General features: G+C 35.3%; 1 protein-coding gene across 3 annotated transcripts in view; it reads right to left on the reverse strand.

Annotated features, from left to right (window-relative positions):
• The window catches only part of LOC147804241 (uncharacterized), a 52,613-nt gene that overhangs the window by 19,689 nt on the left and 8,351 nt on the right, over positions 1-24,573 (reverse strand). For 2 of the 3 annotated variants that reach the window (XM_087152101.1, XM_087152100.1), the window contains exons 2-3: positions 22,881-23,282; positions 18,079-18,219 (exon numbers count right to left, since the gene is read on the reverse strand). The gene's annotated coding sequence lies outside the window, so the exon portion shown is untranslated. Of the gene's footprint in view, positions 1-18,078; positions 18,220-22,880; positions 23,725-24,573 lie in introns of those variants that run through there. The other variant, XM_087152102.1, reaches the window with a different exon arrangement.

Genomic DNA, 24,573 nt, shown 5'->3' on the forward strand with positions numbered 1-24,573 from the left:
GATAAACTACAATATCATGGAATTTTGTGATTTCTTAAAATCCAATCAAAACTCAAATACAAAGGAAAATTCAAATCCAGATAATTTGACAGAATCCCTTGATTCACTGTTTGATAACCTTGAAATAAATAATATAAATTTGATTCTAAATCTAATTCTCTAAAATCTGATTCTAAATCTAATTCCCTAAAATCTGATTCTAAATCTAATTCTTTAAAATCTGATTCTAAATCTAATTCTTTAAAATCTAATATCAATTTGGATGATTTCATTGATAAATTTAATATTAATTTTCATGATTTAATTGATAAATGTAATATGAAATTTGATAATTCAATAGATGAAAACTTTGTTAATTCTCAATTTGATAGCATAGAAATCAATTTCGACTTAAAAATGGAAGAGTACATTTGTAAAAATTTTAGGCATTAGAATCCAAAAAAATGAATATTTACTAATACAAAAACAATTAAAAGAACAGTATTGGTTTCAAACTGTGGAAAATCATTTTAATGCTGTACAAAAAAACAAAACATGTTAGACAAAATTTTTATTCAAATATGCTTTCTAAGCAAAAGTGTTATTCAAGTGTAGTCTCAAAGCATGACATTCAAAGATAAAATTTTTTATACAATTGACTTTCATTTATAAATCAAATCCTTCTAACTCAGTCATTAATCTCTTTTCCAAATGGCGATGTTTTTCTCTCATTCTTAAATACTCTTCGCATCTCATTGTATTCACGATGCTTTGGTGCATAACAAAAACAGCAGAAAAAATAAGATGGTGAATTTTTTCATTATAAACAGTCATTTTATAGATCGATTCGTGAAATAGCCATAGATCTACTGGAGAAGATGGGTAACTCTTAAACTTGTGGCAATAAGCCGAAAAGATTTTGACAAAAGAATTTTTCTTTTCATCTTCTTCGGGCATGGCACATTCTTTCCAGTGTTTTCCGGTGACGGGACACTGGGTGCGAGGATGACCCGTCCTAGGATGGATGATGACGTGTCTCATTTCTACTACAACCTCATTGTATCGATTCTCTTCGTCCACCACTGGTTCCACTTGATAATCGCACTCTACATTTTCATCAAGTTTCTCAAAGATTGAATAGTTTGTAGAAAGTTGAAAATTCTTCAGAGTCTTCAAAACTCGTTCAAGTGTAAACTGCCCCCAAGTAACCGTAGCGAGATACGCAGGCTCCTTCCAAAACAAATGATGCGATCGTCAATCAATTTATAATGTTGATACTGAGCCTTCACCTGTTCTTCCACATTTAAATGTTTAGGGTTGCATTTTTCCTGTATCTATACTTCCAAATTTGCCACATGTCCAGCAAGTCTTCTCCAATATTCTTGGGATCATAGTAAACGTCCTTGATAAAAAGTCTTTCTGAGCACCCTCAACATGTTCTTGCCACTGTTGGGAAAAGCGTGGTGACTCACATTGACCACATGCCAAACTCATTTTCGTGTAAACGTTGGGGTTGATGTAACAATTGAGAGTAAGGTAAGTTTTGACATTATCGGCGATGCATCGAATGCTTCTAAACAAAAGTGTTATTCAAGTGTATTCTCAAAGCATGACATTCGAAGATAAAATTTTTTATACAATTGACTTTCATTTATAAATCAAATCCTTCAAACTCAGTCATTAATCTCTTTTCCAAATGGCGATGATTTTCTGTCATTCTTAAATACTCTTCGCATCTCATTGTATTCACGATGCTTTGGTGCATAACAAAAACAGCAGAAAAAATAAGATGGTGAATTTTTTATTATAAACAGTCGTTTTATAGATCGATTCGTGAAATAGCCATAGATCTACTGGAGAAGATGGGTAACTCGTAAACTTGTGACAATAAGCCGAAAAGATTTTGACAAAATAATTTTTCCTTTCATCTTCTTCGGGCATGGCGCATTCTTTCCTGTGTTTTCCGGTGACGGGACACTGGGTGACAGGATGATCCGCGTCTCATTTCTTCTACAACCTCATTGTATCGATTCTCTTCATCCACCACTGGTTCCACTTGGTAATCGCACTCTACATTTTCATCAAGTTTCTCAAAGATTGAATAGTTTGTAGAAAGTGAAAAATTCTTCAGAGTCTTCAAAACTAGTTCAAGTTTAAACTGCCCCAAGTAACCGTAGTGAGATACGCACGCTCCTTCCAAAAAAAAATGATGCGATCGTCAATCAATTTATAATGTTGATACTGAGCCTTCACCTGTTCTTCCACATTTAAATGTTTAGGGTTGCATTTTTCCTGTATCTATACTTCCAAATTTGCCACATGAGTCTTCTCCAATACTCTTGGGATCATAGTAAACGTCCTATATAAAAAGTCTTATCGAGCACCCTCAACATGTTCTTGCCACTGTTGGGAAAAGCGTGGTGACTCACATTGACCACATGCCAAACTCATTTTCGTGTAAACGTTGGGGTTGATGTAACAATTGACAGTAAGGTAAGTTTTGACATTATCGGCGATGCATCGAATGCTTCTAAACAAAAGTGTTATTCAAGTGTAGTCTCAAAGTTTGACATTCAAAGATAAAATTTTTTATACAATTGACTTTCATTTATAAATCAAATCCTTCAAACTCAGTCATTAATCTCTTTTCCAAATGACGATGTTTTTCTCTCATTCTTAAATACTCTTCGCATCTCATTGTATTCACGATGCTTTGGTGCATATCAAAAACAGCAGAAAAAATAAGAAGGTGAATTTTTTCATTATAAACAGTCATTTTATAGATCAATTCGTAAAATAGCCATAGATCTACTGGAGAAGATGGGTAACTCTTAAACTTGTGGCAATAAGCCGAAAAGATTTCGACAAAAGAATTTTTCTTTTCATCTTCTTTGGGCATGGCGCATTCTTTCCAGTGTTTTCCGGTGACGGGACACTGGGTGCGAGGATGACCCGTCTTAGGATGGATGATGACGTATCTCATTTCTTCTACAACCTCATTGTATCGATTCTCTTCGGCCACCACTGGTTCCTCTTGATAATCGCACTCTACATTTTCATCAAGTTTCTCAAAGATTGAATAGTTTGTAGAAAGTGAAAAATTCTTCAGAGTCTTCAAAACTAGTTCAAGTTTAAACTGCCCCAAGTAACCGTAGTGAGATACGCACGCTCCTTCCAAAAAAAAATGATGCGATCGTCAATCAATTTATAATGTTGATACTGAGCCTTCACCTGTTCTTCCACATTTAAATGTTTAGGGTTGCATTTTTCCTGTATCTATACTTCCAAATTTGCCACATGTCCAGAGAGTCTTTTCCAATACTCTTGGGATCATAGTAAACGTCCTTGATAAAAAGTCTTATCGAGCACCCTCAACATGTTCTTGCCACTGTTGGGAAAAGCGTGGTGACTCACATTGACCACTTGCCAAACTCATTTTCGTGTAAACGTTGGGGTTGATGTAACAATTGAGAGTAAGGTAAGTTTTGACATTATCGGCGATGCATCGAATGCTTCTAAACAAAAGTGTTATTCAAGTGTAGTCTCAAAGTTTGACATTCAAAGATAAAATTTTTTATACAATTGACTTTCATTTATAAATCAAATCCTTCTAACTCAGTCATCAATCTCTTTTCCAAATGGCGATGTTTTTCTCTCATTCTTAAATACTCTTCGCATCTCATTGTATTCACGATGCTTTGGTGCATAACAAAAACAGCAGAAAAAATAAGAAGGTGAATTTTTTCATTATAAACAGTTATTTTATAGATCGATTCGTGAAATAGCCATAGATCTACTGGAGAAGATGGGTAACTCTTAAACTTGTGGCAATAAGCCGAAAAGATTTCGACAAAAGAATTTTTCCTTTCATCTTCTTCGGGCACGGCGCATTCTTTCCTGTGTTTTCCGGTGACGGGACACTGGGTGACAGGATGATCCGTGTCTCATTTCTTCTACAACCTCATTGTATCGATTCTCTTCGTCCACACCCCTGAGGGGGTTTACCTTCTTCAGGTAAATACAGGGAGTCACGACCCGGGGTACCCTAGTGATCTGTCCTCCCTTCGTTTTCCTCTCCCTTTACTCCTACTTTCTCCTTTCTCTTCCCCCTTGTCGTGGTTGCCAAATTTACTGGTAAGGGCTTGTCATCTGTGTTTGATTACCGCTCTGTTGTGTTGGACATAGATGGGAAGAGACCACCCGCGTGTTTGCCGTGCGTGGAGACCCGTGTCCCTGGAAAAGGGGATCCTGGCAGTTGAGGGGCATCTTGGTACCCCAATACACTGCTTCGGCCCTTGCTTCAGGTAAACGGGAGGTGCATATTGGCCTGTGTGCACCAATCGGCTAGCCACGAATATCATCTGTTGGCTAGGGTCAAGTCCGGGGTCATTTACTGGGCACCTCGTTAAGGGTGGAGGCTGCTTCAGGAGTGACTCGCGGACGTATAACTGTTAGTTAACACCGTTGTTAAATAGCGGATTGGTGGCAACACCAGTTTGATATTTACATCCCCTTAGTTGGACTCCGTGGTGGGTGGTGTCGCTAATAGTGGAAATGTTTGAAATTTTCTATGGCTGAAAATAGCAAGGTGTTATGTTCTGCACACCATAGTAAAAACAGCGGAACAACTTCTACACCGAATGATTACGCTCAGTATTTTCTGATAAAATTGAATAATCCTACTATACCAGATACGTCCTTTAGCAAAGTGTCCCCCTTTTTAATACATAAAGCTCTTCTCTCCGTACTGGGAGAAGTAACTTCCGTTAAAAAGATACGATCAGGTGACCTCTTAATACAGGTCTCCTCTTCAAAACAAGCCGACACCTTATCCAAATGTAATGTCATGTGCTCTTTCGATGTAACAGTTACGCCCCACAATACTCTCAATTCCTCTCGAGGTGTAATTTCGGAATCCGAATTTTTGAATGATACCGAAGAAATGATTCTGGAAGAACTACAAGAGCAAAACGTAACAGCTGTCAGAAGGATCAAGATTCGTAGAGATGGTAAACTCATCCCTACGAAACATCTAATCCTTACTTTCAGTAAACCACAAATTCCATCTTCAATTAAAATGGCTTGGCATAACTGCCCAGTGCGACCTTATGTTCCAAACCCTTTACGATGCTTTCAGTGTCAAAGGTTTGGACATTCAAAACAATCCTGCCGTGGTCAACCTGTATGTGCTCGCTGCTCTGGTACTGACCATTGCGACACATCCTGTGAGTTGCCATCCCTTTGCATTAATTGCAAGGGTGATCATGTTGCATACTCCAGGAGTTGTCCAAAATGGTCCCTAGAGAAAGAAATACAAACCGTTAAAGTCTTGCAAAACCTGACGTTCAATGAAGCTCGCCGAATCGTCACCGCCCGTACACCTCGTCCAGGCGTGTCGTATTCCACGGCTGTTAAGACTTCTTATTGTTCTGTCAGTACGCAAACTGATTCCGTAACACAAAAATGTAGCACAAATAAACAAATTAAGCTCCCAACGCCAAGACCTCAATTTAACTTTACCGCACCTTCAACCTCTAATAGAACCACTTCACCTCCACCTAGCAAAACATCTAAACTAGATAATTCTGAAAAAAATCGACCTTGTCCAAAACAAATCCCTTCAAAAAAACTACCCCCAAGTCTTAAGCCTGGATATTCTCGAAAGAAAAAAGATGCAAAGTACATTCAACCTTTTAATCAACCCACTTCTGCTGATTTGCAGAAGATGGACGTTGAAGTGGAGTTGTCTTTGCATCCTTCTGACGACGAATGTCTACTCGACTAACCTTTTAATAATGACGTTACTTTTGAATCATCCCTTTATATCTCATAATGTCAATATGCTTCATTTCATGGAATTGTCGCGGTTTGAGAAACAAACTGTCAGATGTTAAAGACATTGTTTCCCAATTTCAACCTGCTTGTATTGCCTTGCAGGAGACTCACTTAACGTCATCTACTGCTTTTAAACTACGCAACTATTCTTGCCATCGACACGACTTTAATAATGGAAATCAACCTCATGGAGGTGTTTCAATTTTAACCTTTAATACATTACCATCTACTCACCTTTCATTAACGACTTCATTACAGGCTTGCGCTGTTCAAATTCAACTCAATATTCTACTTACAGTATGCTCTGTCTACTTACCACCTCATGCACCTGTCGCTCATACAGATTTAAACTCTCTGATAGTCCAGTTACCTTCACCTTTTATTTTGCTCGGAGATTTTAATGGTCACAGTGAATTGTGGGGTAGTTCCGCCTCTAATGACCGAGGGCATAAAATTGAACAACTCATCCATGACCATAATCTCTGTTTGCTTAATAAGGACGAAGAAACATACTTTCATTCACCTACTCGAACCTTTCACGCCATTGATTTAGCATTATGTTCACCAAATCTCTTACCTTTTTTGAACTTTTCAGTAAGCAATGATCTTCATAACAGCGATCATTTCCCTCTCTTAATTTCATATTCTGCATCTGTTCCCATGAGCCAAAGACCATCAACTTTCATATTTCATCGCGCTAATTGGCCACAATTTGCCCAGCTTGCTCAGATCACGGATGATATAGTCACACATGATACTATAAATACAGCAGTTGATCGGGTTACGTCTGTAATTCTCCAAGCGGCAGAAGATAGTATACCCAAGTCGTCAAGTTCGCTTCCTCGCTATCGCAAGCCGTGGTGGAATGAGGAATGTGCTGCTGCTTACAAGAAGCAGAGACGCTTGTGGAACTTCTTCCGCCGTTATCCTAATACTGTTAACCTTTTAGCCTTTAAACGGGCTAAAGCAATAGCACGAAAGGTCAGGCGCAATAGTCAGAGAGATTCTTGGTGCCGTTACGTCTCTTCTATAACATCTACTACTTCTCCCAGACAAGTTTGGTCGAGAGTCAAAAGGGCTAACGGCATATACCGTGAATTCCACCTTCCGGTATTCAAACGAAACGGTACCATTTACTCAGCTCCTGTCGACGTCTGTAATATGCTTGGTGACACATTTGCTGCTGTCTCTAGTCTAGAGAGTTACAGTAGAGCATTTCAATACCATAAGCAGATCGCCGAACGAAATAACATCAACTTTAATACGCGCCGCCTCTTCCACTATAACAGTAATTTTAATTTTGTAGAATTACAGAGAGCACTTTATCAGTCTCATAATACAAGCCCTGGTCCTGATGGTATCACCTATCACATGCTCCGCCACTTAGATCGGACGTCGTTGTCAAATGTTCTCGTTCTATTCAATAGAATATGGACGGAACAAACGTACCTGTCACGTTGGCGTGAAGCAAGTGTGATACCCATATTAAAACCAGGTAAAGACCCTAAGGATCCTATTAACTATCGCCCTATAGCTTTAACCAGCTGTCTTGGGAAAACGTTTGAGCGGATGGTCAACTCTCGCCTGGTATACTACCTCGAAAAAAATCATCTCATACCTGACTTCCAGAGCGGTTTTCGTAAGGGAAGATCCACGATTGATAACATCGTTGCTCTTGAGTCAAGAATTCGTAACGCCTTTGTTCGACGTAACCATTTCGTCTCTATCTTCTTTGATATTGAGAAGGCTTACGATCGGACATGGCGGTACGGAATTTTGAAGACACTCTACGACATGGGACTTCGTGGAAATCTACCCATCTTTCTCAAGAACTTTCTGTCGAAGCGGTATTTTCGAGTAAAGCTGGGAACTACATTTTCTGATCTCTTCAGTCAGACTGAAGGCGTCCCTCAAGGCAGTGTTTTAAGTGTCATACTCTTCATTATTCATGTATCACAAATCTTGAACGTGCTGCCTCCTTCCGTATTTGGTTCACTATATGTTGACGATCTGAACGTGTCATGTACAGGATCTGACATGCGCGTCATTGAGCGTCAACTGCAGTTGACTGTAAATAAAATTGTGGAATGGTGTGAGCAAAATGGTCATGCCCTTTCACCCGCTAAAAGCTCTTGCATTCACTTTTGTAAATTACGCAGAATACATTTTGATCCTGTTATATCTATTAACAACATTACTATACCCGTTGTATCCGAATTAAAGTTTTTAGGTGTTATATTTGATCACAAACTCACTTTTAAGCCTCATATTTTACATCTAAGAAAACGGTGTGAGAAGACTTTGAATATATTACGCGTTTTGTCGAATACCTTTTGGGGTGCGGATCGTATCGCCCTACTCAGACTGTACAAAGCGTTAATACTATCACGTATAGATTACGCTTGTGCAGTCTATGGTACTGCTACTGCTTCCAACTTAAGGCGTTTAGATACAGTACATCATACGGCTTTACGTATATGTAGTGGTGCATTCCGCACTTCACCAGTTGAGAGTTTATATGTTATTTGTCACCAATCACCTCTCGATTTACGTCGCATGCAGTTGTCATTGGCATATTACTATCGTGTGAAGTCCTACAAATCTCATCCTCTAAAACAAGATGTCTTTCCATTAAGCTTGGAACGATTGTATGACGCTAGACCTTCACACGTCCGTCCATTTCATGCTCGCGTGCGCTCAATCATACGAACATTTGACATTTGTGACATAACAACACAATCAGTAGATCACCTTCTCATACCACCCTGGATCATCGCACCATATCAATTTTATTCCCCATTTATGTTGTACAGTAAATCTAATGTTGCATCCGTCATTTATCAACAAATATTCAATTCTCATCGTCATCAATATTTTGAGTATGTGCCTGTATATACTGACGGATCAAAATCGGCGGGGTACGTAGGCTGTGGTGTCATCATCGCTGATGATACTCATAGCTACAAGATCCCAGATATTTGTTCCGTCTTCACTGCTGAATCTGTTGCCATCCTTTTGGCATTGCGGCTGATTTCTTCACGCTCCGAACGAAAGTATTTGATATACTCCGATAGTAAGAGCGTTTTGAGCCAGTTAGAAAATTTTCGCAGCGATACTCATCCAATCTTATGCTTCATTAATCATTTATTAATCGCTCTTCACAAGAAGGGATTTGATATTTCATTTTGCTGGATACCAAGTCACGTCGGTATACCAGGGAATGAGTTGGCTGATTCTGCAGCACGATCTGCAACTACTGAATTAACAATATCTGTACCATTCTCAGACATTAAACTTCATGTTCGGCAGCTCATCTCGCCCCTTTGGCAACAGCATTGGGACCTTCAAACTCAAAATAAACTCTATAACATCAAACCATATATAGATCCATTACCTGTATTGCGTCTACGTAATGCAGATGTAAAGCTAAATCGTCTCAGAATCGGCCACACTCGACTTACGCATATTCATCTGTTGTTTGGAGAATCTCCTCCCAAATGCGACTCTTGTAATGTTTTACTTACGGTTCATCACATTTTAACCATTTGTCCTTGTTTTAACCGACATCGTCTTACCCTTTTTAACAGCACTATTTTATGTATGAAGGATTTGTTAGGTGAAATTCATCATCCTAACATTTTCGCATTTCTGCGAGTTATTGGCATTTTAAATTGTATATAACTGTTTTATCTGATTTTATTCACTCTTATTTCTTATTCATGAACCGTTTTACTTTAAATGTGTATTTTATAAAATTACGCTATTTATCGATTTTGATGAAACAATTTTATTAGTCTCATTTAATTTATGACAATGAAATAATTGTGTGTAATTTACCATTAGATCTGACTCAACAAATTGTTTGGCGCAGCATATCCTCCTTTGGATCTTGTGCCATAAAACCTCTACATTCAATCAATCTCTTCGTCCACCACTGGTTCCACTTGATAATCGCACTCTACATTTTCATCAAGTTTCTCAAAGATTGAATAGTTTGTAGAAAGTTGAAAATTCTTCAGAGTCTTCAAAGCTAGTTCAAGTTTAAACTGCCCCCAAGTAACCGTAGCGAGATACGCACGCTCCTTTAAAAAAAAATGATGTGATCGTCAATCAATTTATAATGTTGATACTGAGCCTTCACCTGTTCTTCCACATTTAAATGTTTAGGGTTGCATTTTTCCTGTATCTATACTTCCAAATTTGCCACATGAGTCTTCTCCAATACTCTTGGGATCATAGTAAACGTCCTATATAAAAAGTCTTATCGAGCACCCTCAACATGTTCTTGCCACTGTTCGGAAAAGCGTGGTGACTCACATTGAGCACATGCCAAACTCATTTTCGTGTAAACGTTGGGGTTGATGTAACAATTGACAGTAAGGTAAGTTTTGACATTATCGGCGATGCATCGAATGCTTCTAAACAAAAGTGTTATTCAAGTGTAGTCTCAAAGCTTGACATTCAAAGATAAAAATTTTTATACAATTGACTTTCATTTATAAATCAAATCCTTCAAACTCAGTCATTAATCTCTTTTCCAACTGGCGATGTTTTTCTCTCATTCTTAAATACTCTTCGCATCTCATTGTATTAACGATGCTTTGGTGCATAACAAAAACAGCAGAAAAAATAAGATGGTGAATTTTTTATTATAAACAGTCATTTTATAGATCGATTCGTGAAATAGCCATAGATCTACTGGAGAAGATGGGTAACTCGTAAACTTGTGACAATAAGCCGAAAAGATTTTGACAAAATAATTTTTCCTTTCATCTTCTTCGGGCATGGCGCATTCTTTCCTGTGTTTTCCGGTGACGGGACACTGGGTGACAGGATGATCCGCGTCTCATTTCTTCTACAACCTCATTGTATCGATTCTCTTCGTCCACCACTGGTTCCACTTGATAATCGCACTCTACATTTTCATCAAGTTTCTCAAAGATTGAATAGTTTGTAGAAAGTTGAAAATTCTTCAGAGTCTTCAAAGGTAGTTCAAGTTTAAACTGCCCCCAAGTAACCGTAGCGAGATACGCACGCTCCTTCCAAAAAAAAAAATGATGTGATCGTCAATCAATTTATAATGTTGATACTGAGCCTTCACCTGTTCTTCCACATTTAAATGTTTAGGGTTGCATTTTTCCTGTATCTATACTTCCAAATTTGCCACATGTCCAGAGAGTCTTCACCAATACTCTTGGGATCATAGTAAACGTCCTTGATAAAAAGTCTTATCGAGCACCCTCAACATGTTCTTGCCACTGTTGGGAAAAGCGTGGTGACTCACATTGACCACATGCCAAACTCATTTTCGTGTAAACGTTGGGGTTGATGTAACAATTGAGAGTAAGGTAAGTTTGGACATTATCGGCGATGTATCGAATGCTTCTAAACAAAAGTGTTATTCAAGTGCAGTCTCAGAGCATTAAATTCAAAGATAAAATTTTTTATGCAATTGACTTTCATTTATAAATCAAATCCTTCAAACTCAGTCATTAATCTCTTTTCCAAATGGCGATGTCTTTCTCTCATTCTTAAATACTCTTCGCATCTCATTGTATTCACGATACTTTGGTGCATAACAAAAACAGCAGAAAAAATAAGATGGTGAATTTTTTCATTATAAACAGTCATTTTATAGATCGATTCGTGAAATAGCCATAGATCTACTGGAGAAGATGGGTAACTCTTAAACTTGTGGCAATAAGCCGAAAAGATTTTGACAAAAGAATTTTTCTTTTCATCTTCTTCGGGCATGGCACATTCTTTCCAGTGTTTTCCGGTGACGGGACACTGGGTGCGAGGATGACCCGTCCTAGGATGGATGATGACGTGTCTCATTTCTTCTACAACCTCATTGTATCGATTCTCTTCGTCCACCACTGGTTCCACTTGATAATCGCACTCTACATTTTCATCAAGTTTCTCAAAAATTGAATAGTTTGTAGAAAGTTGAAAATTCTTCAGAGTCTTCAAAGGTAGTTCAAGTTTAAACTGCCCCCAAGTAACCGTAGCGAGATACGCACACTCCTTCCAAAAAAGAAAATGATGCGATCGTCAATCAATTTATAATGTTGATACTGAGCTTTCACCTGTTCTTCCACATTTAAATGTTTAGGGTTGCATTTTTCCTGAATCTATACTTCCAAATTTAGCACATGTCCAGCAAGTCTTCTCCAATACTCTTGGGATCATAGTAAACGTCCTTGATAAAAAGTCTTTCCGAGCGCCCTCAACATGTTCTTGCCACTGTTGGGAAAAGCATGGTGACTCACATTGACCACATGCCAAACTCATTTTCGTGTAAACGTTAGGGTTGATGTTACAATTGAGAGTAAGGTAAGTTTTGACATTATCGGCGATGCATCGAATGCTTCTAAACAAAAGCTGCTGATACTTTTTCCAAAAGGGGTGGTATTTTGCCAAGGCGTACAAAAACACCACGTAACAGAGGGCACGATTTCCCGGTAAAACTCCTCCCTCATATAACATGGATAGAGCATAACTGTTGTATTGGATCAGTTTCCAAATAGGTGTATTTTTTTTGATGAAGGCAGCCTTCAGTTTTTGTCCAGTGAAAGGAGATTTTTGGTCGTCCATCAAACATCGGTAATCTTCGTAGTCAATCTTATTGAATTTCACGTGTTGGACAATTTCTTTGATGACGGACTCGTCTCTCAAAATGTCGAAGGGATTTTTCAATTTAGAACTTAGGATGGGTATCACGGGTTTTTGAACTAACAAGCACAGTAGTTTACACTTTTCGTAAAAAATGTCACAATTTAAATCCAGATTTGTCAAATTATCACTCAAATCGTCCTCCAATTTTTTTAGAATTGTCACCTGAAATTGTTTTTAAAACATTATCATTGTTCAAAATCTGATCATCTAAAATCTCATCTTCTAATATCAAATCCTCTTTTGAAACTGTTTTAAGATTAGCCAAGTTATAAAGGTCCGGATTCGTTTTCGTCAGTATATTTTTAAGACTTTGAAAATCCGATTGATATTGTTTCTTGTCCTGAAGAAAACCAGCATAATTTTTCTTTATAAATTCAGCACATTCGAGAAATTGATCATTTTTAAAATACTCTTCCAATCGAGAGAGTAAAACCTGGGTTGGTTCGTAGGCCTCTTGGCTCAGCATTTTTTGTTCAAATACTTGAATTTTTTTTTAACAACTCACCTTTTTCTCTATCAGTTCAGCGTTTAATGTTGGCTATAATGGTGGCTTTCGCATCAGGCAAATTGTTCAGATTAATATCTTTTACATTTTCGAGTGCTTTATACTCATCTCTCTGATTCACGAAATATTTATGACTATCAAATATGGTCGAAATTTGTAAATCCATTTCAAATTCATTCCCAATAAAGTGTATTATTACATCAGTATTTTCAAAAAGTTTGTGTTTGGTCCACTGATATCGACTATGTGTACTATCAGAAACAATACCATCCGTTATGATAATTAACTGGTTAAAAGACAGTTCTTGTAACAACCTTAGACAAGGCATGAGAAGAGTATTGTTTCCCGTCAAGAAGTCCATATGGAGTCGAAAAGGTTTTTCGCCTTTATACAAGAATGCATTATGACTCCATAATACAACAATAGGATTCTTTTGACTATCAACGATGTCATTCACAATAGCACAATAATTTGGAACGTGATTGATTTTTACCGAGATTGTATACCTCGTAAGAGAGAAATTTTTGAAGACATTGCTTTAAAGCTCAAACTTGATACTGGGAACGCGTTGGCACCAACAAAGATCTTGCTATATAGTCGCGGAACAGGGGACAACTCTGATGGTCCTTTATCCATAGATCTAGACATGGCTCGTGGAACAAATGATCGCAGGTAGTTTTATAAATTTTTTCAAGTTGTTTATAAGAAGATAGACAAATTGAGCATTCATCTTCCATTCTTGAATGACATGTAGAAAACGAAACTCTGATGAGCTGAGATCATCAAGACTCAACGCTAGCCTGAAAAGTAAATTTTTTTTTGAAATAACAGTATAAAATGAGTGTGTTCTCTAGTATCTTGTGTGTAGTTAATTTTTTCAAATAAACTTTCAACAGTCTCGATTTTTCTCTATTGGCAAAGGATTTGGCGACTTGGCAAAGGATACTACTGTGATAGCTATTGATGTCAGTAGGTCAACACGACACGTTCCAAATTATTGTGCTATTGTGAATGACATCGTTGATAGTCAAAAGAATCCTATTGTTGTATTATGGAGTCATAATGCATTCTTGTATAAAGGCGAAAAACCTTTTCGACTCCATATGGACTTCTTGACGGGAAACAATACTCTTCTCATGCCTTGTCTAAGGTTGTTACAAGAACTGTCTTTTAACCAGTTAATTATCATAACGGATGGTATTGTTTCTGATAGTACACATAGTCGATATCAGTGGACCAAACACAAACTTTTTGAAAATACTGATGTAATAATACACTTTATTGGGAATGAATTTGAAATGGATTTACAAATTTCGACCATATTTGATAGTCATAAATATTTCGTGAATCAGAGAGAAGAGTATAAAGTGCTCGAAAATGTAAAAGATATTGATCTGAACAATTTGCCTGATGCGAAAGCCACCATTTTAGCCAACATTAAACGCTTAACTGATAGAGAAAAAGGTGAGTTGTTAAAAAAAATTCAAGTATTTGAACAAAAAATGCTGAGCCAAGAGGCCTACGAACCAACCCAGGTTTTACTCTCTCGATTGGAAGAGTATTTTAAAAATGATCAATTTCTCGAATGTGCTGAATTTATAAAGAAAAATTATGCTGGTTTTCTTCAGGACAAGAAACAATATCAATCGGATTTTCAAAGTCTTAAAAATATACTGACGAAAACGAATCCGGACCTTTATAACTTGGCTAATCTTAAAACAGTTTCAAAAGAGGATTTGATATTAGAAGATGAGATTTTAGATGATCAGATTTTGAACAATGATAATGTTTTGAAAACAATTTCAGGTGACAATGCTAAAAAATTGGAGGACGATTTGAGTGATAATTTGACAAATCTGGATTTAAATTGTGACATTTTTTACGAAAAGTGTAAATTACTGTGCTTGTTAGTTCAAAAACCCGTGATACCCATCCTAAGTTCTAAATTGAAAAATTCCTTCGACATTTTGAGAGACGAGTCCGTCATCAAAGAAATTGTCCAACTCGTGGAATTCAACAAGATTGACTACGAAGCTTACCAATGTTTGATGGACGACCAAAAATCTCCTTTCACTAGACAGAAACTGAAGGGTGCCTTCATCAAAAAAATACCCTTATTTGGAAGCTGATCCAATACAACACAGTTATGCTGTATCCCTGTTATATGAGGGAGGAGTCTTACCGGGAAATCGTGCCCTCTGGAACGTGGTGTTTTTGTACGTTTTGGCAAAATACCACCCATACACGCACGAACACGCCTACCTTGGCAGTAACGCCCACTTCGATAAGTACACACGACTACATAGACAGTAACGCCTACTTCGATGGATGATCCACATTGAATAGTTGACTTGCTACTTGTGACATTATCCACCTCCTCGCACTGTTGCTACTCAGTCTCGTCTCGATCCAATACCTCCTAGATTGAAGAAAGCCGAAGGACGGAAAACGATGACTCATACAGTTAGGCCCAGATTTGCTGATCACTTCTGACGAAGCTTCTCTTTTTCCCTTCTGTTTCTCGACACTTTTTCGTTATTCTTCTACTAATTTTTTACTTTCTACAAATTATTATTATTATTTTTTTTGTCTAGATTAAATGTTCTTAAATTGTGTAAAAATGCTTAATATATTTATTTGTTTTCAGAAATGATTAACAATAAATCAATTCTAACAAAAATAACTGTTGTGTGAATGAAAAAAAATATATTTTTAAGCATTAAATATCAGTTTTATTTTATAAATTGGAAAATTTTATCTAACTTTTTGTTATAAAATGTATGGATTAAAAACAAAGAAATATATTTTTAAAGGGATTTTACACATTTATTATTATTATAGTTTTGACATAAAACTAAGAAAGGGGTCTAATTTTTATAATATGATACTTACATTTTTAGTAGATGATTATTTTGGATTTTAATGATTATGTTTTGCATGTTATTAGAACTAGAGCATACGAAATAAAATAGAAATTGTTTATAAACAATGACATAAAATGAGCTTAAAAAAATTTAGAAAATCAAATGCAGTCTTCAAACAAGGTTTAGATAGTAAAAAAAAACATATCAAAAGCATGATTATAATTTGTATTTTTTTCCTGTGGAAGTGTGATTGTTAGAAGTGATAAACTAAAATTAAAGTAAGCAACCTTAGATAACAAATATTTTATTAAATAGCAAATTCAAAAAACGATAAATAAAATGTAAACACAAATTTTACTGAAATATGTTAAAACTTTCAGTAACATTTAAAAAAGTATAATTTTTACCATCACACTGATAAACTAAAATAAAGTAAGCAACCGTAGATAACAAATATTTTATTAAATAGCAAATTCAAAAAACGATAAATAAAATGTAAACACAAATTTTACTGAAATATGTTAAAACTTTCAGTAACATTTAAAAAAGTATAATTTTTACCATCACACTCATAAACTAAAATAAAGTAAGCAACCGTAGATAACAAATATTTTATTAAATAGCAAATTCAAAAAACGATAAATAAAATGTAAACACAAATTTTACTGAAATATGTTAAAACTTTCAGTAACATTTAAAAAAGTATAATTTTTATCATCACCCTGATAAACTAAAATAAAGTAAGCAACCTTAGATAACAAATATTTTATTAAATAGCAAATTCAAAAAACGATAAATAAAATGTAAACACAAATTTTACTGAAATATGTTAAACTTTCAGTAACATTTAAAAAAGTATAATTTTTACCCGTCACACTGATAAACTAAAATAAAGTAAGCAACCTTGGATAATAAATATTTTATTAAATAGCAAATTCAAAAAATGATAAATAAAATGTAAACATAAATTTTACTGATATATGTTTAACTTTCAGTAGCATTTAAAAATAATTCTAATGTCATTTAATATCTCTTTTCTAATGTCATTTTCCTTGAAATGCATCTCACATACCTATAACAAAATGAATACAATATTTAAATGTGCATTTAAAATAAATAGTACATACTATATTCATGTATGAAAAATTAATAAATTTTTGTAGAAAAATTAATAGATTTAAATTTCATAATCAAATAAATTACAATATATTATGGTCAAACAAAAATGTTTAAAGTTTGAGCAAAAATTTAATAAAATACTAAAATTATTAATATTTTTATAAAATAAAACTCTATAAAAATAACTATATATTACAATAGTTTGCGATATGATTGATAAGAACAACTTAATTATTATAAATAATTTATCCACAATTTAAAATAATTTACTCTTAGTAAAAATATAATAAAGAAGCATAATTAAATTTTTAAAAATAAGAACAAATATTACTCACTTTAGAATTCTTTGCAACTTCAAAATCTCTTGGCATGGCGGCAAGCCATTTCTTACGTATTGGGAAATCCAAAATTTAATGCTTTTGTACCATCAACTTTGTAAAATCCTCTGCAGTTTGGTACACAGCACTCATTGGCAATTATCCATAACACTAAGAATTAAATTAATGCTGACATTTACAACATTTGTTGAATAAATATAAATTTTACGAAGAACGTTGACACCAGAACACACACGGTTGTTTACAAATTCAAATCAAAAATATTCGCCAATTGGCTGAATGCCGACACAGGTTATGATACTTGAGAATATCGCCAATGGCTCGTTTGATCAGATTCGGAGTTTTTCGTAAAAATAGCTACCCTGACTGGTTTCCCTCTGGGCCTAACTCTACTACGTCATCATCGCCTATAGTAACCCGTCGTGAGGCTTGATTCCTTTCTAGGAGGTATTGCTCGATCACGCACAACGTCGGCTTGCATACTTGTGATTACTCGACTGCTAATGGCAACAGAGGAGCGACTACGACCGTGAAGTTAATACACCTCTCACATTCAGTCCTCAAAAAGTACGGTGATCTTAATACAGCTCTCCCGGCTTCTCACAAAACAGCAATGAATCAACTAGTGGTATTCGTTCATCGAATTCTATCACAGATATAATTCTAGTGGGGGAGTACTGTAGCGTATCTACCACTACAAAATTACAACTACAATTCACTAGTATATAAGACATGTTAACTCGACTCTATGTCGGGGTACCTTTTCATAGATGACGGTTGACATGGTCGATGTGACTTCCCCACAAATCTGATGTACTGGGCCTTGAAGGACCGGGACCGGGTTCAGAAGCTTTGGTATCTTGAACCTCTTCCCTTTTCTTTTATAAGTATCGTTTTATTTCTGAAATAAATATTAAGGTTTTACTTTAACATGTATTGAAAATTTGATGAAAGAATATCAACTTTTATTTTTTAATTGTAGACATTGTATAAGTTCAACTTTTAGTATAAATAAAATGAACTTTTTTAATATATATAAAATTTTGGCAGCAACATTTCTTTCTATGAAAGTGCAAATTTCATTAGAATGTCAACTAACTGATATGTCTTTATAATTAATCTGTATTTATTTAGATGTTATAGTTTTTTTAAAAAATCTTTTTGTCTTCGAAAGTGCCAATATTTTACGAGAAAATGAAATTGAATGTTACGAGGTTCCAGCTCTATTAAAAATTAAATTTAAGAAAAAAAATTATTTCGTTTACTTATGTGAGTTCCTGGCTAACATAAAAAGATTATAAATCTGTCTATAAGTCATTGAAATAAAAGTTTTTAATGTAAAGTATTATGTTTTTAATGTAAAATATTATAATGTCTTTCGTTTTTTACTGTTTTCTCAAAATGCATATTTTGACTCTTTGGGTACACTTTTCTCAAAATCTACTTTATGTAAAAATATAAATTTTGGTACAGGATTTGTTTATGCATTTATCTACATAGTAGACCTAAAATAATGAATATATTCTTGCATTTTTTTTTGTTGTTATTAAGCAAAAAATATGTTCAAGAAAAATTGACGAAATACCTGAATCTTTCTATAAGACATTCATTTGGCATTATTTTTTCAAATTTTAATCAAATATTTAGGTTTACTTTACAGAATCAAGTCTTTTCTTCAAAGTAAATGATAATTTAGTGTAATATTTTCTCTAAATTTTTCGTAAAGTGTACTTCTGTGAGATCCAATCATAAGATTTTTTTTACATTAATTTAAAATTATGTGTATTATTAATATACACTTGAGGAAACAGATAAGCCTAAATGTGAATGTTACTGCAGCGCCTGGAAGCAGTTTCAATGTAACCACGAGTCCAATGCTGGCCATGCAACCCCCAAAATAAAAATAAAAAAGCAATATTTTTTGTGAAATAGAAAATGCATAAAGTAATTCTCTGGTTTATATAGACATTATCGTTACAATATTTTTTTTAATAAAAAAAAATTTATAAAAATACTGCTTGAAAGAAAAATATTGCTGTTTTCGTGTATTTTTTTAATTTTTAAACACTGTTTCTCAACTCTTATTTTTTACGTGTTACCAGAAAAAAAAGTATAGATTCGAGGGGTATAGAAAGTGTAAGTACATATATCCCACAAATCGAACTTAGAAAATTTTACAGAACTTATTTTTAAGCCACGCCCACTTAAATTTTTTTTTTTTTTTAGTTTATAGTTTCAAATTTCTGAAAAGTTTGGAAATCAGTTTTCTGAAACTGAAAATCGTCTAAAAGTCAGATTTCGAGATTTTATGAAAAACAGTGTTTTTTAAAAAATTAAATGAGTTTTGACGTAAAAACACTTAATTATAAGGACGTATTGATTTTAATATGTTGATTTCGATCAGTTGATTATAAGATAAAAACCCTAATAATTTCGACTGTTGATTTTGATATAAAACTTGATGATATTAAAAACTTATTGATTTTGAAATAACATTTAATTTTTTTAGTTTTAGAAAAGTTTGGAAATCAGTTTTTCTGGGTATTGATGATCAGTGATTTCAAAATGAGTTTTGTTATAAAACAAACTGTTGATGTTACAATAAACTATTGCTTTTGACATATAAAAACTGTTGATTCAAAGATAAAAACTATTGCTTTTGACTTCAAAGCTGCTGATTTTGATTTAAAAGTTGCTGATTTTGACTTAAAAGCTGCTGATTATTATTGAAAAACTGTTGATTTTGACGCTCTCCTCGGGGAAACTGAATTCGGCTGGAAAATGCATGACCAGAATCAAGGGCGCCGGCAGCGGGGTGCAAGGGGGTGCACTTGCACCCCCCTGGCTGTTTTTAAAAACAAATGACACGGGAAAACAATTTTGTTACAATTTTTTTTTTATTAAAAATATTTTAATTCAAAAACAAATAATTAAATAATTATTGAAAATTAAAAAATTGTTTAATCATAAAAATTAAAAAATTGTTTAATCAAACAAGAATTGTAATCGTCTTGTTTGCTGTTCAAATCTGTTTATAACTTTTTCAATGAATTCTGAGCCATCGTTGATTCTTTTCTTATGCACACTGAGCATGCACAAACTTGGCAGATATCTAAGCTATGTTTTTAAATTTCATTTAATAAAATATAAATAATATTATATTTTCTATTAGTTATTTAGTTTAACAAAGGTGTATAACACAAACTGACTTCTCACAACTGTAAAATTTCATCAACACAATAAATACCAATGACAAGTGTAAGCGTGCACAAACACGTTAGTATACAAAACTACGGTTTGTATTTAGTATTTGTGTTTCAAAGTAAGCAGCTAAGCCAGCGCCATCAATACAGTTTCCCGTGGCAAAATTTGCGAGTACAAGAAATTCGCACTTTTTAAAAAAAAATATCTTGTTAACAATGCAGAAATGTATCTTGAAAAAAATTAACAGATGAAAGTATATGTAATAAAAAATAAAATGTAATAACAGAATGTATTAAAAAAAATTTTTTTTTGGGGGGGGGGTAGTTTGCTAGAGGGTTGCACCCCCTTTCATATTATTCTGCCGGCGCCCTTGACCAGAATGTAGACTTGGACTGGATTGCAGACGGGAGCAAAGGAAATTTCCAGTGGGATCTTTCGTTGATTGGGCAAGACCATCCACGTGAATTCGCCGCAAACGTTCACATTGGTAGTCTTGGGGTGGCGAGGCAAGCGAACTTCTGGTGGTGGCATGGCTTCTGGATTCAGGTTCGGCTTGGAAAGAGTCAAATGGAGTTCCCCGAATGATCTGAAAGCTCTGACTTATATACTGCTCAGGCAGGAAGTGACACACAGGATGTTTTTGAAAATGTGATTTTTTTTTCTTGGGATGGAAGCCAACAATGGGTGGAACACTGCTGTTGAGACAGCACGTTGTAGAACTGTAAAGATTTCGAGTCTTGAGGCTTGGCTTGAAATCTAAATCCTGAATCCAACAAAATTTGCAAGTTGTGTGAGCTCTGAAAAATTCTGAGCTGAGGTCGTCAAGACTCAACCGCCTGGCTTTAACATACAACGTCAGAAAAAGTTTTTTTTTTACAATGTTGATGAAGCTCGAGCTTTGAAGAAATTATCGACAGCCTTGACTGGACTCTAAACATTTTCAGAGGACACCCAGAGTTGACGGAGGCAACTCGTGGTTGAACCCACATGTTTTTAAAAAAATAGATTGAATCATTTGGTTATCATAGAGTGAATCGTTTCGTTTTGCGGGTCGTTTTGCGTTTGTGTGTTTTTTTTGCAAAGGTCACGGTGCTCAGCTATTTTTTCGATTAACTGTGTGCAGTTGTGTGAAAAGATGACAAAGATTTATAATTTTTTTTTTCTTTTTTCCCAAGCATAATTCAAAAATATTTTTCAGTCATTTTCAACAGATGAAACAGCGCTCACAATCGATGAGGGATCGGTTCCATCGGCATGTGCAAGAATTTCGAAATTCCACCCGTCACGGCAATCCACGGGTGACACTGTTCCCTCGAGCAAAACATACACCTGTTTAAGGTTGTGGCTGGATCTGACTTCAAGACCACCGTTTTCAGCTCCTTGTATGGATGAATGGTAGGCAGTCTAGCCAGCACCTTGTTCCATTTCGATATGGTGATTGCGTCCGTGCAGACAAAAAAACGAACCCGCATCTCTTGCAATTTCTCCAACAAGAGCTGAGGGCGTAGGAGTTCATCCAGGGCATGATAGAAATAACTGTTGGTGAGTGTGTGGTCGTCGTTTCGCATGCACAGCACGGCAAAAGAAGAAGAGTGCCGAGCTGCGATATGTATCCTTCGCCTGCGTTCGTATGTGTCTCGAGGATAGTGATTGTCGTAGCTCGTCCCTTCGAAGGCTGGCGTTGGAGAGTTTGGACGAGCGTCGCTGGAGGTGCTGGTCTTGAAAGGTGGGGCAGACGTTTTGACAGTCCTCGAGGTGTTGGAGATCGAGTCCACGGATGTCTGGCTAGAGGTTTGGGTGCAGGGTGGAACAGTGTGGCGGATGGCTTTCTTGGGAGCTGTTGAGGCGAAAGAGGTGGGAAGCCTGGGCCTGGAGACGGGTGATTTCACTCTTTTGGATGGTTTGGAGGAGAGGTGGAGATGCGTTTCTCTCGGGATCGGTAATCAGAGGCTGAGACCAACGGTATTCTGGGTGGATGAATATGAGAGGGGGCCACCTGGACGACGGAGTGTGGAGTGGGTTTCAGTGTGTTGGCAGGGGGTGAGGCTACAAGCGTGGGAGGCTCAGGTGAGGGAGGCAATGGAGAAATGAGCGTCGGAGGCGATAGAGAAGGCTGGAGACACAATGCAAGCAACTCGTCGTCGGAGGAGGATGCGAGCTCAAATTCGAGAGGGTCCATCATGGTTAAGGGCAGAGAGATCTGTCAGATGCAATGCGCTGGTTCTGAATAATCTGAGGGCTCTGTTGACTCTGCCTTATATACTGCTCAGGCAGGAAGTGACACATGAGGTTCCTTCGGCTTCGTATTAACGATGCTCTACTGTATATTAAAATTGATTGAAATTGATGAAAACTTACTAAACGCTCTCAGCAAGAGAGCTTCCTGTGAGGGGAGGCAAGGGCAAAAGCCCCCCCCCCCATTGTTGATGCTTGCGTGCCTTGGCAAGAGGTACTACTAATTCCAGTGCTAGTAGATGGTAGTATTGCTTCTAAAGGCTGGAAAGTTGCTGCAGGGGGGGGGGGAGATTTTTCAGTATTTTTTTCATCATCTGAACTTTCATTTTCATTCTCATCAGATGACGATGACAAATCTTCCGATTGTTTTGATGTTTTCTCATGTTGGGGTGTTTCACTTTCTGTTTCGGATTGCTGGGGAGAATGAGAAGGACCAGGAAGACAAGGATCAATTGAATTGACCCTTCTCTGTTTTTTTTTGCGTTGATTTCAGACAGGAAACTTTTGCTAATTCTTTCTCTATCTCTGAAATATATGAAAGATAAAAGTTATTTTTTCCTATAAATTTAATTTATATATTTTTTTAAATTCGCTGAAACTCAGGGTCAGATTAAGAACCTCAGAAACCCTAAACACTTTTATTTTTTTAGGTGCTGCTTAAATGTAATTAAGAAGATTATCAATATAAATTTTAAAAATATTTTTTCTTAAAATATTTTTCTTAAATAAAACCGAAATAAATTTACATAAATAAATAAAACCGAAATAAATTTACATAAATAAATAAAACCGAAATAAGTTTACATAAATAAATAAAACCGAAATAAGTTTATAAGTATTGTTTCCAAATAGATACTTTAGTAATGTATCAAATCTAGATTCAAATGCCGGTAACAATTTCCAAATAAGTATTGTAAATCTTAGTATTGTTTCCAAATAGATACTTTAGTAATGTATCCATTTAGATGCAAATGCTTGTAATGTATCTATTAAAAAATAATACCTGTAATGTATCTATTTAAAAATAATACCTGTAATGTATCTATTTAAAAATAATACCAAGTTTTATTTTAAGCGAAAATTGATCACCTTTGTGTAATAAATAGCTCATCAATATATTTTAGCAAGTTATTGAGATTTAGAGTGATAGGGTATTAGTAATTTTTTTTTAGTGTGCACAAATAATTATTATTTGTTTTACTATCATAATATAAAATTTTAGTTTTATTGATATAGATATGATATGTTTTTTGACAAACGAGTCATTTTACAGAACTTGAGAATAATTACATTCTCAGTATTTTTTTCTCTTAGGTTAATTCAATTTTATATTAAAACTTGAAAATGAAATTTTAAAGACATCCCATTAAAAAAAGTAATCTTCTAAATGTTTGAGAAAATTTCTTGATACTCGGAAAAAGAATTTGGAATTCATTAGAATTTTTTTTTAAAAAAAAGAAAACGCTGTACCTTGGAATCCTAAGCTGTTTGAACAACTTGAAAATTTATAACGTTGTATTGTGAACAAAATTTGGAATGAGGAGAGTTTGTTTCTTACTCGAAAAAAAATTCTGTGATTTCTTCAAAGTCCGAAAAGAACGAGTCTCATCGCTTTGCTTCGCCATTCAGGTTCATCACGAGAAATATTTAATTTAATCAAAAGAGTTTTGTACACAATTATAAAATTCGTTAATCCAAAGATAATTTCATTAAAAAAATTTTATAATTATGAATTATTTTGTCTAAAAGTTGTCAAAGCATTTTTCTGTTGTAACGTATACAAATTTTTACACCATTTTAAAGTATGTGATTTTAA

The sequence above is a fragment of the Parasteatoda tepidariorum genome, chromosome 9, assembly GCF_982258835.1.
Source record: "Parasteatoda tepidariorum strain Cologne lab strain chromosome 9, Ptep-v5.0, whole genome shotgun sequence".
Classification (NCBI taxonomy): domain Eukaryota; kingdom Metazoa; phylum Arthropoda; class Arachnida; order Araneae; family Theridiidae; genus Parasteatoda; species Parasteatoda tepidariorum.